The sequence below is a fragment of the Ursus maritimus genome, unplaced genomic scaffold, assembly GCF_017311325.1.
Source record: "Ursus maritimus isolate PB19 unplaced genomic scaffold, ASM1731132v1 scaffold_23, whole genome shotgun sequence".
In the NCBI taxonomy this organism is placed as follows: Eukaryota; Metazoa; Chordata; class Mammalia; order Carnivora; family Ursidae; genus Ursus; species Ursus maritimus.
This window is the reverse complement of record NW_024424786.1, coordinates 36,754,470-36,771,351: the sequence shown is the minus strand read 5'-3', so window position 1 is coordinate 36,771,351 and position 16,882 is coordinate 36,754,470. Positions and strand designations below refer to the sequence as shown.

Genomic DNA, 16,882 nt, shown 5'->3' with positions numbered 1-16,882 from the left:
CCAAGGGCCAGCCATCAGTCGAAGTCCTCAGTCTGCTTCCCCCTGCCATCCCCTGGATCCTGGACACGGGCTCTTGGTTTTCCTGGACAGGTGCAAGCTTTGTCACTTGGCCTGGTTGCATTTGGCTTTGACCTCCTGGAGATCCAGCTCTCCTCCTTCAATACCTGCTCCCCTCCCCCTTTGCGTGTGTGAACTGCTGCTTCTAAGAACCTCGGACCAGACCCTACTGAGAACGTGCAACAGGACAAGGGTTATCGCGTCAGTTCTTATCATGAGCACTTATCTCAGAGGTTCATCTCTTCTCTGTGTTCCCAACAGCTCGCACAACTTGCAGGTCCTCAGGAGGAGGGGGGGCAGAAGGGGGCAGAGGGGTGTGGGGGGAGGGGGGAGGTGGCACTTGGGACCCTTGGTGTGAGCCCTCCCAGCTGTCCCATGGGGCATTGCCAGGGGGCAGAGAAGCTGGCTGGATTGGGAAGGGGCCTCTTAGCAGAGTTCTCACGAACCTGCAAAGCTTATCTCCTGATCCCTCACGGCATCTGCAGGTTTTGATAAAACAGGAAGGGGCAGACCAGCTCCCCACTAAAAAAACAAGCCCTCCTCCCTCAGCCAGCCTCCGCAGCATGTTCTCCTGGCCCAGGCAGGTCAAGGAAGGGGTGGGGGGTGGGTTGGGGGGATGAACATCTGTGCCAGGTGGGAGGGAGAGGCCCGGGGGAGGGGGCCATGGCAGCTCATACCCCATCTCTCACTCTCCCCCCTGGGTGAACTTTGGGGAGCATCGGAATCATACGGAGAGCGTGTTGAAACACGGTCTGGGCCCTGACCCCAGAAATTACAACTTGGTAGCCTGGGGTAGGCCTGCATTTCTGTAAGCTCCCAGGGGCTGCTGCCGCTGGTCCTTGGGCCGAGGTTTGAGGAGCACGGTCCTGCAGGGGGGAATCAGTGTTGCAGGAAGAGCTTTCCTGCTTCACTTTCCCAGAAAGGGCAGGGCCAAGGTCACCATCACCCTGTCATTTATTTACCCACCAAATATTTATTGAACGTTTACTCTGTGGCTGGAGCTCGGAGTAGTATCGCAGGGAACTGGGCCATTGCGGTCCCTGCCCGAGGGCGCATGCGCTGTCCTGGGGCACAGATAGTAAACGCTTGAATCTCAAAACTTCCCTTCGAGGAAGGCTGAGCAGAAGTCATTTTCCCTATTTTTCGGGTGAGGAAATAGTATTGCGGAGAGGTCACATGACTTGCAGAATGGATGTGGCAGACCGGGGGCTTCATCCTCATGTGTGGAAGGAGAGCTTGACAGATAGACAGACACTCCCATGCCCACACCCACGACTCTCAGTTCCCAAGACCTGCATAACTGCAGAGTTTCACAGTGAGTCACTTCCCCTCCCTTCCTCTCTGTTCACGAATTCCTCTCCTCCCATTTCCCCTGAAGTGTGTTCTTTCTAGGCTCTGGCCCTTCCTTAGTGTGGAAGGGATCTGCTCCAGTGAGGGATGGTTCCCCCAACCAAGATGGCAGCCTCATCTCCATGGCAACCCCGGAGACTCTGCCTTGGAGACCAAGTTGCAAATTATGAGGCCCCTTTCCTGAAGCATGGGCCAGCAAGGTCCCTGCTTGAGGGTGGGATCTGTGGGCCCCACGGCCGGGAAATCTCGGCTGGCCCCACGGCTGCACACTGTAGCCGGGCACCACAGCCGTCCCCGATCCGAGTGAGCTGGCTCGCCGAATGCCAGCTTGGTGACAGGGGGTTTCCCCTGAGTCAACAGTCTTGCGTCCCTGTTCTTCTCATGCACCTTCCAGAAGAACCTCAAGCTCTCTAGGGGCAAGACGGAGCAGCTGGCCCTGACCCCCACGGGATCAGCCAGGCTCCTTTCCTTGGATCTCACGTCCAAGGCTTGCTCTACCCAAGGACCGTTGTAGAAACAAACAGATCTGCTCCACCTAAAAGACCCTTCATATGTTTACAGGTTTAAACGCATATCATTTATGGTAAATTTTAAGGACATAAAAATTCTGGTGATGTTGGGGCGCCTGGGTGGCACAGTCATTAAGCGTCTGCCTTCGGCTCAGGGTGTGATCCCAGCGTTCAGGGATCGAGCCCCACATCAGGCTTCTCCGCTGGGAGCCTGCTTCTTCCTCTCCCACTCCCCCTGCTTGTGTTCCCTCTCTCGCTGGCTGTCTCTATGTCAAATAAATAAATAAATAAATAAAATCTATTAAAAAAAAGATTTTTATTTATTTATTTGACATAGAGACAGCCAGCGAGAGAGGGAACACAAGCAGGGGGAGTGGGAGAGGAAGAAGCAGGCTCATAGCAGAGGAGCCTGATGTGGGGCTCGATCCCATAACGCCGGGATCATGCCCTGAGCTGAAGGCAGACGCCTAACCGCTGTGCCACCCAGGCGCCCCAATAAATAAAAATCTTAAAAAAAAAAAAGAGAGAAGACCGGGGGCGCCTGGGTGGCTCAGTTGGCTAAGCATCTATCTTTGGCTTAGGTCATGATCCCAGGTACCTGGGATTGAGCCCCATGTCTGCTCAGCAGGGAGTCTGCTTCTCCTTCTCCCTCTGCCTCCCACTACCCCTGCTTGTGCTCTCTCTCTGTGTCAAATAAATAAATAAAATCTTTTAAAAAAAATTCTGGCGATGTTGATGGCAAGTTACTTTATTGCAGTGGATGGTAAATACACAAAACCATAGCAATTTCCTGGGAAGTTCGGATGGTAGACACTCTGTCCAAAGTGGTGACCAAGCACGAGGGTGTGGCTGGGATTATCTCGTGGAATTCTCACAGCTGCTCCCTGGGGACGTTGCTCCTGCCGCCCTGGTTTTCAGAGAAGGAAACTGTCCAGGAACAGGCAGCTGGCAACAAAAGGCAGAGACAGGATTTGAACGCAGGACTCTGCCCCCGAAGTGTGTGTGCCTTCACCCACACCTCCCTGCCTCTGTTCTCGCCATTTGACCTACATCAAGAATAAGCCCCGAAGCAGAAATTTCAGGTCATTAATAAAGTGTGTGCCTTCCATACAGTGCAGGAGCCGATCCATCAGAGTCACTCCCCTGCTCTTTTACTTTCTGCTCAAAATAAAATGCTACACAGCACTCAGATATTATCACTCTTTGCCCGAGTGGTTTTTGCCTTCTACCTGCAAGGTGGCTCTGGGCAGACCTAGGTATCCTGCCTTTTTTTTTTTTTTTCTGAGATGAGACACAGAAAGAGGTAGAAGATTGCATTTTCTAAAGTTGCCTGCAACAGTCTCTACCATCCACATCGTCTTCTTCCAATGTGACCTTGACACCCCTTCCCTTGAGGAGTGGGGTCTATGTCTCTCCCACGTCCAAACCTGGAAAGGCCTTTGTGATTGCCTTGGCCAAAAGAGAATGGCGGAACTGTCGCTCTAGGACTTCTGAGGCCCGATGACAAGACCGTCACGCGCTCCCTCCAGGCTCTCATGGCACGCTCACTCTTGGAACTCGGCTGCCGTCCCGTGAGGAAGCCTACATCGCCGTGTGCGGAAACCGCAGGGAGAGGCCAGCGAAGGTGTTCCAGCTGACCACTGCACCATCTGCCAAGCACGAGCCAGGATGCCTCCGATGCTTCTCGCCCCCACCTGTCAGGTAACTCTCAACTGTGCAGCTTCCCAGCAGAGGTCCCCGAGATCATGGAGCAGAGACAACGTTCCCTGCTTTGCCCTGTTCAGGTTCTGCACGGCAGGACCTGTGAGCATCATAAAGTGGGTGTTTTATGTCCCTGGGCTTTGGGGTTCTTTGTTATGCAGCAGTGGTAACTGGAACAGAAGGTATTGGCTTGCACTCAGAGGCTTATCTCAAGGAGGAAAGTCTTATGGCCTTTACTGTGCCCTCTCTTGGAGCAGGTGTGATTGGCAGGGATGGCGCCCGGTCAGCCCCATTCATTGGAGGCAGGTTGGGGAGACAAGCCCTTCCTTGTCCTTTAGTTACAATAAATTAACATATTTTACTTGCTTACTTGTTTATTATTTCCCATTGGTTAGAATGTTGGTGTCCTGTGGATGGGACTTTTTCCCTGTTGTGTTAGTTTCTGCATTCCCAGAGTCCAGACCAAAACTTGGTACTTCGTAGTTGCCCAATAAATAATTATCGAATGAATGGGTTAATGAAGATGAAGCAACAAGTGGGCACAATTTTTGATCATGATTCCTCAGGAGGGTTTTGTTCACTTTCCACAGGCTAGTTGTTATGATAATGTGACATTATTTTTCTGGGCACTATCTAGCTTACGCTGTGGCGGGAATTTCTTGAGAATCGTAGTAGAGAATAGACTAGAGATGAGAACAGAGAATAGTTAACAGAATTCAGGGTTAATAGTGAAGAATAGGTAAGAGTCCCAACATTTTCTCAAAGTTAAAAAAAAATCGTTAAATGTCTATGAGTGGTAGGGGGGCTATAGGTGTAGACTAAGGAGTTTGTTGAAGATGTTTCAGGACATTCTCTAAAGGGTTGTAGATTCAGTCAATGAGTAAGAATTGATTCAAGCAAACTTTGTTGCCTGGCATGTTCTGGGTGTCAGGGGTCCACAAGCAAGTGTAAGGTGGGGACACTGTCCTCGAGACAGCATCGAGTGCTGTGTTGAGTCCTGCTGAAGCCTGTGAGGCAGCCAACCCAGGTAGGCAAGTGAGGTCCAGGGGTAAAACCGATCGGGTTTCAGGAGCTGAGTTTCCTGAGGATGAGAGAAATATCAAGGAGGACTTCTTGGAGGAGGCAGGTCCAGGCAGGGAGCTCCCCCAGGCACTGACTCAGAAGAACACTGAAACCCCATAGGGATTTATCAGAAATCTGCCTCTTAATTCGAGTTTCCACCTGTAGATTCTCACAGAGCTGGTGGAAAGGAAATCAGTGTCCCTTTTGTCAAAATACTCGTAAACAGATAATTAAGTACTTAGGTAATACCCTTAAATAGAAAGCCTTCTCCTCCCTAGCATCGGCACATGTCCTGGGGGGGGGGGCGGTGAGCGATGGGGAGTAATTTTGGGATGTGCATTGCAAGTTGCTGCGTCCACTGGCCCGTCTGGCCGTGCGACCAGCTGACTGGCAGTGCCTGGACTGGGCGTTGCCGGTCATTCCAGATTCTATAACCAACTAATGCACAGCGAAGGGCTGTTCACCAAGATTGGAGCTGCAAGCCTTTAAATGTCTCCTAAAAAGTCGTTTGGTTGCAAAAGAACCTACAGAGAGAACAACAATACAGAGTAAAGCATGACCACCTGAACACAAGGGGTAACTCTATTTCGAGAGAGACTTGTTTGCTCCCCCAGCAAGGCACTCCACCGTTGGCGACTGAGTGATGCTCGCTGGTTCTGTATTACATGCCCTAGAGAAGAACCAGGAGAGGAAAGACCATTCCAAAGAAACTAGAGTTCTGTTTGCTGCATGAAATACGACTCCATTTTTATTTATGGGAAAAGGATTTCTTCCCATCCTAAGTTAACATTAAACAAATACTGGAAGATAATCAGTTTGAAGCATGCCAAGAGCTTCTCGTCCGCACTCCGGGCAGGACGATCTCTGCCAGGTTGTTGTCCTGTTGGTAAGCCTAATAAAACATGGGGGATAACTTTAGAACCTCCCAGAGGCAGTGATTAGTGCTGTGGTCAGGGGGAAGAGTGGGTGTCAGTGTGTGTCCTGGAAGAGCCCAGGAAGTCACCAGCCTGGTGTCTCTGTCCTGTGGTTTTCCTGGCTGTTCCTTCTTTGACTAATCCTGTTCCATTGTGCACATAAGTATCTTTGTGAGTGCAGCCTGGAGCAGAGCTGATCCACTGGGACCAGCCACCGCAGGGGCTGCCCAAGCTCCGTGCTTGGTGCCACACCACCTCCTGGTGGCCGATCGTCGTATGTCTCTGGGGCTTTCCATATGTCGAGCGCAACTTTCCCAGGGGCTACTGTGAACTGATAATTTATCATCCAAATGGGAGCCTTTGTCCAGGTGGGACACCAGGAAGACAGGTGCAAGCTACACCTGTCCCAAGGACACGTGGTCCCTCTACCTTGGCACCTTCCAGGTACGGGGCTGTGCGTTGTGTAACCTGCTGTCACATGACAGAGGTAGGAGCCCAGAAGCGATACTCTTCTGAATGTCAACAGTACCTTCTCCGCCAGGGTGAGGCATCTGGTTCATGCCAGTTCGCCACCAGTCTTAGATCCTTTGGCATCAGAGATACACTGAGTGTTCGTGTTGCCAGCTGTGGAGTCTGGAGGTCTCAGCTCTCTGCTCCCAGGCTGTGTGGTTGGGGGGCAGTTACTTCACCTCCCCAAGCCTTAGTTTCCTCTAGTGTGAAATGGGGTGCAGATTGACACCTCTGTCACAAGTGTGTTGGGAGGAGGGACTGAGATTTGCTGGTAGAGACTTGGGACGGAGCCTGGCGCCCCGTCATTGCTGGGGCAGGATGCTGCTAACCTTATGGATGACGTCACTGGGTCCATCAGAAGCCCTGACATCAGACACACCCCCTTTACTCACACTGTTTTCAGAGGCAAACCAGGGAGAGGAACAAACTTGGGCTCTGTTTTTTGGAAGGATTTGGGGAGTGAATATTTAGGGCAAGAGCTAGCCTCCACCTCTCTCACTTATCCTCTGATTTGACTACGTGCTCTCCCACGAGCCCTCAGCACAGGTTTCTCTCCCTCTGAAGGACCCCCGTTTCCCTTTGCCTGGGGGGCTTCTAGTCCTTCCCCAGACGCCAGCTTCAGGGTCACTTCCTCTGTGCTTCTGTTCCATTCTGGAATCCCCCGAGTGCTGGGAGTGGCTAAGTTCCTGGTGGTCTCAGCTAGATGCCGAGCTCTGTTGGGGGAGACCACCCTGCCTGGCCCTCCCCTGTCTCCCCACCACCTGCATGGGGCTCTGGCACAGAGTGGGTGTGCCTACATTTTGTCCATGAGAATTTGCTCCACAAGGATTCTTCTCGAGCAAATCTGTCAGAGAACGTGGATTTTACCTCCCGAGACTTCTCCTGGCTTCTTCTGTGGAGAGTGGGATATAGGATCACAGGAAGCGGGATGCCTTGGCTGGGGGTCAGTGGGTATTGTGATGATTAATGTTATGTGTCAACTTGGCCCAGATATTTGGTCAAATGTTTTTCTGGATATTTCTTCAGAGGTGTTTTTGGGGAAGTGATTAACATTTAATCAATAGATTGCCCTCCATAATGTGGGTGGGCCTCATCCAATCAGGCGAAGGCCTGAACAGAACAAAGACTGACTTTCCTCCAGCGAGTGGGCAATCTGCTGGCAGATTGGACCGGAACGGCAACTCCTCCTGAGTCTCCAGCCTGCTGGCCCTATCCTCTCAGATTTTAGACTCACCAAGCTTCCATAATCACATGAAATCAGTAAAGATGTTGAAGAAGAAATCTCAAGAGGGACTACCTTTCTCCTTCTCCACCCACCATCCATCTGAAACTCTTTCCTTCCTTGGGAAGTATAATGAAACAATTATACTTTTTTAAATATTTATATTCAGGGCTTGCTATCTATACACTTGTCTTCACTGGGCGTTTTTTTGAGAGTTGCCTAGTGTCCTCGGCAGCAGATGGGTGGAATGTATCGTACATTTCCCACTCATGTTCGTGAAAATATTTTACTTAATGGCTCTTCATGTAGCAGCAGGGGCTTAAGAAACAAATCGGTCGCCAAGTGAGGAATGGGCAGATAATTGCACCCGCGTGTCTGTCTGTGCATGTGGACGCGCTATGCCCAGGGTCCCCAGACACACACACACGGACAAGAGACGCAACTTTAGTCACTACAGCCACACAGATGTGACCCCAGCTGAATGTCAACCTTTTATTGGTAACAAAGCAGCGATGCTGGGGGATGTTTCCAAGACACCGAGGGTGGGCCTGTCTCCATGCCAGTGTGTGTGCACGTGTGTGTATAGCTGGCGGAGTGATCTGTGGAGCTGGGAGGTCCGATCCCACAGAGACAGGAATGGAGAGACAGCAGAGCCTCGGAGAGCCTGGGCTCTGGAGGAGTCCTCTCGGGCCACGTGGAGCTCAGCTCCCAGGAAGAGCAGGTGCTTTGGGCTCAGGGAGCGGCTGGGGGTGCTGCACCTGCTGTGCTGGGCTTTCGGGAAGGGCTGCTGTAGCCACAGGCACGTCCTCAGCTGGGTCCACGTACTGAAGTTGGGAGAGGAAGGGAGAGCCAGGCTACTCGTCTTCAGTTTGCCCTGAAGCCCCTGCGATCCCATATTCCTTTCAGATCCTTCCAAGCCTGCTGCCCTTTGACCCAGGCTTCCCCCTTGGCAGACCAGGCAGCGGTTGCCTGATCCCCAGACCATGGGCTTTGGGCTGAGTTCTGCTTATAGCCATGGCATCCCCTGGAAAGAAGGCTGCCCAGCAGTCCCATCTGGATTCTGGAGCTGGCTGTGACCTCAGACTCTCTGAGCCTCACTCTCATCTGTCACATGGGCATCACAATCCCTTTCCTGCCCCTGGAGGCCTGTCGGGGGGCCAGAGGAGTGGGCTGTTGTAGCCATCCTCCACAGCACGGACGGCTTCCCAGAAGCATCACCCTGGCAGAGCAGCACCCCCAGCAGAGATCCAGAGGGGCTCTCCCTGGCCACTGAGCAGAGCCCCCCCAGTGTAGACCAGTGGGGCCCAATCTGGCCTTGCACAAAGCCCCCCAGTATAGATCCAGAGGGGCTCACCCTGGCCCCTGTACACTGGGTACAGGGGAGAAGCTTCTGTACCCTCCTCCCACCCCAATGTTCTTGTTGTCCCTCCTCCCTTTGCTCACCCCATCCAGGCTCTGGGGACAGGGTGAAGGTGCTCCTGTCCTGTCCTGCGGGGATCTCACTGACCATAGGTAGCAGAAGGTGGCTCGGAAGCCCAGGAAGGTGGTCAAGGAAGTGATGCCCAGCCCCAGGACAGAGGAGAGCAGCAGCAGCACCAGGAGACTCTTCTGGGGCGCCTGGGAAACCAGCAGCAGGAAGTCTGTACCCCTGGGAGTTAGTCAGCAGATCTGACCACAAAAACACGTACTAGGTACTGGGCTGAATACTGGTACGGGGGTGGGTAAAGGAAGAGATGCTTCCAAGGAGGGGGCAGTCATCGGCCACCGAGTGAGCACATGCTACGTGCTCATTTAAACCACAGTCACTTTCTTAGGTAGGTGCTATTATTAGCCCCATTCCACCGAGGGTGAAAGAGAGGTTCAGAACAACAGCCACACACTTGCTAGGAAGAGCTTCAGGTATAGTACGTAAGTGACGCATCACTGAATTCTACTCCTGAAGCCAATATTACACTACATGTTAACTAACTAGAATTTAAATACAAATTTGAAGAAAAAAGTAATCAAAAAGACAAAAAAAAAAAGATGGAAAGAAAGAAGGAAGGAAAGAAGGAAGGAAAGAAAAAACCACACAAGTGAAAGCTGTTCCAAATCCCACGTGATCAGCCACTCAGACTTCCCACAGTAAAAAGTACAGAGAGGTCAAGTAAGGAAACACACAGGCTTTTCAGCCAGCTGGCTCTGCTGGTTAATCTCATCATCCTGAAACGAAACATCATGTTTAATGTTTTTGGGTTAGTGAATTCTTTTTTTTTTTTTTAAAGATTTTATTTATTTATGTGACAGAGAGACAGCCAGCGAGAGAGGGAACACAAGCAGGGGGAGTGGGAGAGGAAGAAGCAGGCTCACAGCGGAAGAGCCTGATGTGGGACTCCATTCCGGATCGCCAGGATCACGCCCTGAGCCGAAGGCAGACGCTTTAACGACTGCGCCACCCAGGCGCCCCATGGAGTGTAGACAGATTCTTGGCTGTGAAAGGGGAGAGAGGGACGAGCACAGTCAGAGCTGAGGGGTCTCGGAGCTTAGGAAGACGGGAAGGATGAGGGAGAGAGGGGAAGGTGGACGCAATGCACGAGGGTCTGGGGCAGGGCGTAGGAGGAAAAATTTGTACTCTTCTGGCAAGGAAAGCATGGATGGGGCCATGTGAAGATTCAGGTATACTTGAGGTCACAGGCAGGAAGGGGAGTCCTGGGGCTGTGGGGGAGGGTCTGGGGTTGTGGGCAGTAGGGTCAGGACAGGACAGCAGCCGATGGCGTGTCTCCGCCCTCCCGTGCCCGTGTGGTGTGTTGGACACCACTGTGAAGAGTGGCCTGGTCCTCCTGGTCCTTCCCTAGGACATAAGCAGACAGGACTCCAACCAGTGTTCCCACCCCGTTCTTGCCACATGGGGGGGCCACGGTGGTGACTGCACGATGTATTTGTGGGTCATCCTGCAGATCTGCCCTGGACCCCAGTCAGGAGAAGGCGACACTCACTGGTGAAGCCCAGTTACCTGGGTAAAGCCTGGAGCGAACAGATCTGGGTCGAGTTCTGCCTCACGCACTCCGTAGGTATGTGACCTTGAGCTTATGGGTAAAGCAATCAATCCCATTCCCTAGGTCTGGCTCGGTAAGTGGGGAGGGGTAAGACATCTCTGGGGACTTGTTTCCAGGATTTGGTGGTGCACAAAAAGCCAGGTGCCCGTTCTCCTGCCCCTCTGCTGGCTCTGCCTTTTGGGGTGGGGACACTCACCGGGCTGTCCCTGCTGCTGGCCGTCAGCTCCACCGTGAAGGCGCATATCCCAAGGCTGGCGCATAGCAAGCTGACCAGGTTTGTCCCTGTGCTGACCTTCATCTGCCCAGGAGAGCAGAGCATCATCGGTCACCCCCCAGCCAGCCGGGGAGGGTGCTGGCCTCACGTGCCGTATATCGCAGGCTGCCTTCACGGCCTCTTGATCTGGGGAGAACTGTGGACCTGCCCCTGGGGGACTAGGAGCTGATTACTAGAGGCGAGAAGGACATCTCTGCTCTGACTGTGGAACCCCATGGGCCACAGACACCAAGAGCTGCTGGTGGCCCTAGAGGCTAAGCCAGCCTGAACAGCCAAGGGCCGCTCAGTGCCCATGGCTCACACACGGCCCCTCTTTCCTGTGCCACGGCAGACAACACTAACCCGTCCTTGTGACCCACCAGAGCTGGCGGGGCTGTAAAAGCTACCTGCCCCCTGTTGCGGGTCTGTGTCCTCCAAAAAGAGAGGTTGAATGCGTATGAACGTGATGGGGACCTATTTGGAAATAGGGTCTCTGCAGATGTAATCAGGTTAAAATGAGGTCAGACTGGATGAGGGTGAGCCCTTAATCCAGTACAGACTATTGTCTTTATGGGAGAGGAGGAGACAGCCCAGAACTTCCTATGATGAAGGAGGCAGAGGGGAAGTACGGCTACCACAAACCAAGGAATGTCAGGGAGAGCCAGCCACCCCTGGAAGGATTCTCCCCCAGAGCCTCAGAGAGAACGTGAGCCTGCCACCACCTTGATTTGGGGTGTCTGGCCTCTGGATTTGCAGGCTATGAATTTCTGTCGTGTTTCAAGCCCCCTAGTCGGTGCTAGTCTGTTCCAGTGGCCCCTAGACTCAAAATCACAGCTCTGGGGCTGCTCAGCAGACAGCGTTCCTCCAAAGCTCCGACCCAGCAGGCCCAGCAGGGTTGATGTCCTACGGGTCTGCATTCCACCGGTCCCGTCAGGGGCACCTTGTGGCCGTGGTGAGAGCAGGGCTGTTCCGGGGGGGCGTGGAGGACTGGCACGTGTCCCCAACAGGCACAGGGAGGTCATCGGGCGTTCACAGAAGGCAGGCAGCTTTGGGGGCCACCCTTCCCACCATCCACAAAGGTTCCCACGAGGATCCACCTTCCTAGGAGGGTTTCCAGGACGAGTCACGCCCGGAGGTAGAGACAGGGGCTGAGACACTCACCCGAGGAACCGTGCAGTTTGCCGTGGCGATCAGTGTGGCCGCTCCTGTAATGAGGAACTTCAGAGAGGTGGGAGGACTTGTGGCCCCCGAGGAGCTGGGGCGGCTCCGCCTCCCAGTAAGACCCTTGTGCTAGAAGTTTCCCTGGGGAGTTTGCCAACTGTGAAGGACCTACCCCGAGGGTGGACATCCATGGCTCATGACAATGTGGCCTTTAACAGGGAGGGACAGGGTTATGGCAACAGAGAAGGGCACGTGGTCTCCCACCGGGCTCTGCAGATGGTTGGACAGAATTCTAGAAGGTGACCACTAAAGACTCCCAGGTACCCCGCCCACTACTTCTCAAATGATCTGAGCATACAAGTAGCCTAGGCACTTGTTAAAACGCAGACTGATTCAGTCCGTCTGGGGTGGGGCTGAGACTCTGCTTTTCTTTTCTTTTTCTTAAGATTTTAATTATTTATTTGACGGAGAGGGAAAGAGAGAGAGCACAAGCAGGAGGAGCAGCAGGCAGAGGGAGAGGGAGAAGCAGGCTTCCTGCTGAGCAAGGAGCCTGACACGGGGCTTGATCTCGGGACCCCAGGATCATGACCTGAGCTGAAGGCAGCCGCTTAACCGACTGAGCCACCCAGGCGCCCTGACACTCTGCATGTCTAACAGGCTGCCAGGGGAGGCCTGGTCCGGGGACCACACTTTCAGGAAGGACCAGTCTCTTAGTATGACGATGGAGAGACTAGGGCAGCTTCTTCCCTTGTCTCAGCCTACGTCATGGGGCTGAGAGGGATAGATCTGGGTCTAGAAAGCAGGTGTCTGACTTGAAGTCACGGGGTGGGGAGCTTTTCCACAGCAGGGGCTTTATTTCTTGACTTGTGTGCCAAATGTGGGACCCCCAACCCCCGCCCCATGAATCTTGCCTTACTTCCTTGGGCTAAACCTAATGAGTAGGGGCCCTTTTCCACAGTTTGCTTCCTCCCTCACCCACGTGCAGAGAAGCACTGCAGCCCCTGGCCGACCACCCCATAGCCCAGCTACCGGCCTTGAGTCACCCAGCCCTGCATGGGTGTGTGAGGCGGGGTGAATGCGAGCTTCCCCTGGAGCCCAGGACAATTCCATGTCCTGCCTCCTCACCCCCATTTCAGACTCAAACTCTTCCCCAAGGGCCCAGGGAGGGAGCAGAGCTCCCAGGTCCCCGTAGCCCTCCCTGGCTCCACAGAAAGCCTGCCTCTGGCCATCCCCGGGCGGGGTCTCTGGGGTACTCTCACCAGTGCTCCACCGGCCAGCAGGTACTAGTAAGGGGTGGGAAAATCCACGAACTTCGGGGCAGCAGCCAGGATTCCCCCACCGCTGATATGAAGCAAGCCAATAAGGATCTGCAGGGCCTGTGAGGTGGGGGCGGGGATAAACTAAAGCCCTGGTGGTCCCTGGAAGAGCTCTTTCCAGGACTCAAATGGTGGAGCTGAGCAAATCTTGGTTCCGATGTCACTGCCCAAAGTGACATCCTTCTTCATCCACCTCCTGACTTGGCACTGGAGAGAACGAGTGCCTTGCCAAGATCACCCCCCCACTTAGGGGCAGACCCAGGGTCCCCTAACCCAGCTGGGCACCACCGGTTTGCAGAATTCTTGAAGCCTTGGCTTAAGACCATCTTGGGCATCCAGCCTGGTCCTCCATCGTGAGATTCTATCAATTAGTATGTTGGTTGCCTCCAAGGTGCCAGGCTCCGAGTGTGCTAAGCTCTCTCTATGCATCCGACCATGTAGCTATCAGAACCTGCGAGGCAGGCACCCTTGTCCCTGTGATTCAGATGGAAGGGAGTCCCTTGCCTGAGGTCTCCAAGCTGGCATCCGAGCCCAAGCACGAAGTTGTGCTCCTTGCTCGCTATGTATGGCATCTATGTAAGCTTCCTGGGTTGTTTCAACCTCGCCTTCCAGAATGCTGGGTTGACTCAGCCTAGGCTGATTGCCCCAAATTTGTGGTCATTTGTTCCAAGCTGTGACCAGCCCCTCCTAGGCTTCTTCGACCCTGAGAGCAGCACTGTGACTTTGCCTTGGGGCATGCTGCGTCTCTGAGTGTCACCCGAGAGGGGTAGCTTCTCCGGGGTTCCCTCTGCTCTTTCTATCCTCCACTTTGGAAACAGGCTCAGAGCCCCAACTGGTGACCGCATGATTTGGGATTCACTACTCTGACATCCGAGCCAGACAGACATCCTCGGCTCACACTTGCTGACCCCTGAACAAGACCCAGTCACCCGTGGCAGGGAGAGCCACAGGCAGGTGTGGGACATCAGAAAAAGGAAAGTCAGGGAGAACCAGAGGGAAGCTGACTTCTTACCCCAGAGTGGCCCGAGGAGGATGTCACCCTGCTCACTCTGGGTTCAAGCAGCCACCCTGCAGGACAGGGTGGCAGCTCCAGCCTTTCCTAGTTTTCTGAGCTGGAGGTCATGCAGGGACAGCCCTGCAGATCTGTCTTGTTTTCCTGTTGCTTTAACTTTCCCACTGGGATAGGACTTTGGTCCCATAAATCCTGCCCACTACATAGCTGCTGGGGTTGGTGGTGGCTGTTTCGGGTCTACCTCGGAGGGAGGAGGGTCTGTAGGGACTGAGTGGTCCACTTACTCCCAAGGTGGTTGGCTGTCCCTGGAAGAAGAGGTCCTCCCTGCTTGGCTGGGCAGTCTCCGGGGTCTGGGGCAGCAGGGAGGGCTCCTCTGGGCTCCGCCACAGCACCCCTGGGGTCCCGGGGGCAGGGGAGATCACTGGCTGCTGCTCCCGGCTTGTCACCACTTCCGAGGGCAGCTGGGCTTGGGGCTGGGCTGCCCCCAGCTTGCCGGAGGGAGCTGGAGCTGGGGTCCTGGAGCCTGCCGTCTCGGACATCCTCTCCACGGAGCCCCTGGGCACACACAGGTCATTTGAGGATGAGGCAAAACATGCCCGAGCAGCTCCCCATTCCTGGGTCCCAGTTTCCCCAGCTGAAAAATAAAGCATTGGTCACACATGGGTGAATGTGTCATTTGTAGCAATTAAAAGCAAAGGACTACATGTCTGCAGAGAGCAATAGGTATGCGTCTTAAACAGGGCTGAGTAGGAACTAAAAGTCAGAAACAGAATGAGACGTCACAGTGCCATCTGTGTAAATCAAACATTGGACGCGGAACAGTACACACACTAAAACATGCCGGAGTCCCTGCCCGGGGCTGGGGGATGAGGGCCGGGGCGCAGGAACAGGTGGGAACAGGGTGTGGCCTGGGTGACCGCCCGCGCTGGGCTCCCGCTTACCAGTGAGCATTTACGGTTTGACAAGCCCAATCCCCATTTCAGGAGATGGAACCAGCTTGCCTGGAGCACACGGTTACTAAAGACGGCGGGAGCTGGCCTCCGAATCAGGCCAGCTGGCTACCGACCCTGAGCTCTTCCGCTTTGGGGCAGGGCTCCCATGACCTTCCACGCCGGCCCTCACCTTCCTGCTCGGCGGGCTAGTTAATAACACCCCAGCTCCACCGCGCACAGCTGTGTCCACAGCTCGTTGAGTGCTTACGCCGCGCCTTCAGGTGGGTTCCCTGCTTAATTACTAAGCATCCCTCGAGTTGTGTGGGGCTGGGGGTATCACATCCACTCTGCTCAGGTCAGCGGACATAAATAGGGGGTTCTACACTTGCACCCGTGCCTTCTGACCCCCCACATCCTGTGTTCAGCCCACTGCCTCATGCTGCCTCCCTTAGCAAAAACGGGGAACGTTATAAAAAAATAGCAGAAACCCAGAACACCTTGAATTACAGGTGAGCTCAGGAAAGAGAGCTGGGAGGCCCCTGGAGTCCCAAGTCCTGCAGCTCTGAGCCTATACCCGACCGTGGGACCCTCCATCAGCAGCCGGGGTGCCTCCTCACCGCACCTCCCCCCGACTTGGCCCCTTCTCTGCCCCAGCCTGCAGCCTCCCAGTGCCTGGATCCGGCTCAAGCCGCATCGACAGCCCGCTCCCACGCACTGCAGCCTAGTCTTGCTCGATCACAGCGATCAGCTTGGTGCTTGCTAAAAATCACTGGCACTTGGGCCTCCCTGCTGGCCAGGCCTCCTGAATCAGCCTCTCCTGGGGGGGCTCCTGGGAATCTCAGCCTTGAGTAACCACCCCCCTCCACCCCTGCAGGTGATCCCTCCACTCAGGCCAGTTTGCAGAACGCCGGCCCATCCAACCCTGCCGTCCTCTGGCCCCTGCTGCGTTGCTGAGGACCAATGGAGTCCCCTGGCTGTGAGCCTCGGCACTGATGTCTCAACTTCCACATCTGAGCCGGTCAGTTGGCCCCTCTGCTTGCTCATCTCAAAAATGGAGGGAAATATCTGTCCCTGAGGATCCTGTGGGATGACACGTCATGCTAAATGCACAGCGCCTAGCAGTTTCCAGCTGCAAGCGTGTGCTCCTTCTTCCTGCCAGATGCAGCCTTCTAAGCCTTCGTGAGGCTTGGAAGTGTAGTCAGCCCCTGGGTCCCATAGACCTGCCTCAGGTGGCCTCCCCAGATGCCCATCTGTCCTGTGGAAATGGCTGCATCCCCTATAAAAGCCTGTTTCCTTTTATAAACATATAAAAGTTTCCTTTTATAAACAGATCGTCTGCCAGCCTCATATCTGCTCAAGGCCATGTCTGGACCTCGCAGGTGATGGTCAGGCCGGCATCCCCTCACCCCTCCGCCTCCAGAGCCCCAGGTTCACGGTCTCACCAAGTGCATTGAAAGCACCATGGTGGCCCCCCCACCAAAGGTCAACCCGGGTTCCACTTCCTTCTCTCGCTGCCACCTTCACTCTTTCTCGGTCTTTTTTGGGGGGAGGGGGAGGGATTATTTTCCTAGACTTTCTTCACCACCTCTGTGGGCCATGACCATGGAGGAGCTGTGTGGGGTGGAGGGCAGGGGTTGGAGCGGGCGGAAGGGAACATACCACGACTTCAGTGGGAGTTGGCAGGTGACGTCGAAGGAGCACTGTTGGGAGAAGGGGGGAACTGGCTTCCTCTTCGACTAAAGGTACCGACTTGCTGTTTGAGGGCAAGACCCTTCCCCTCGTGGGCCTCAGTTTCCCCATCTGGCAAATGGAGATGTTGGATGGGATAATGAGCTCCAAGGCCACTTC

The 16,882-nt window shown here is 54.4% G+C and overlaps 1 long non-coding RNA gene across 1 annotated transcript; it reads left to right on the top strand.

The window, feature by feature from the left end:
* Window positions 1-2,668: 2,668 nt before the first annotated feature.
* LOC121104710 lies at window positions 2,669-16,363 on the top strand. Its single transcript, XR_005837049.1, has 3 exons — window positions 2,669-3,617; window positions 15,086-15,315; window positions 15,909-16,363. It is a non-coding gene; the product is annotated as an uncharacterized LOC121104710 (long non-coding RNA).
* Window positions 16,364-16,882: the final 519 nt, after the last annotated feature.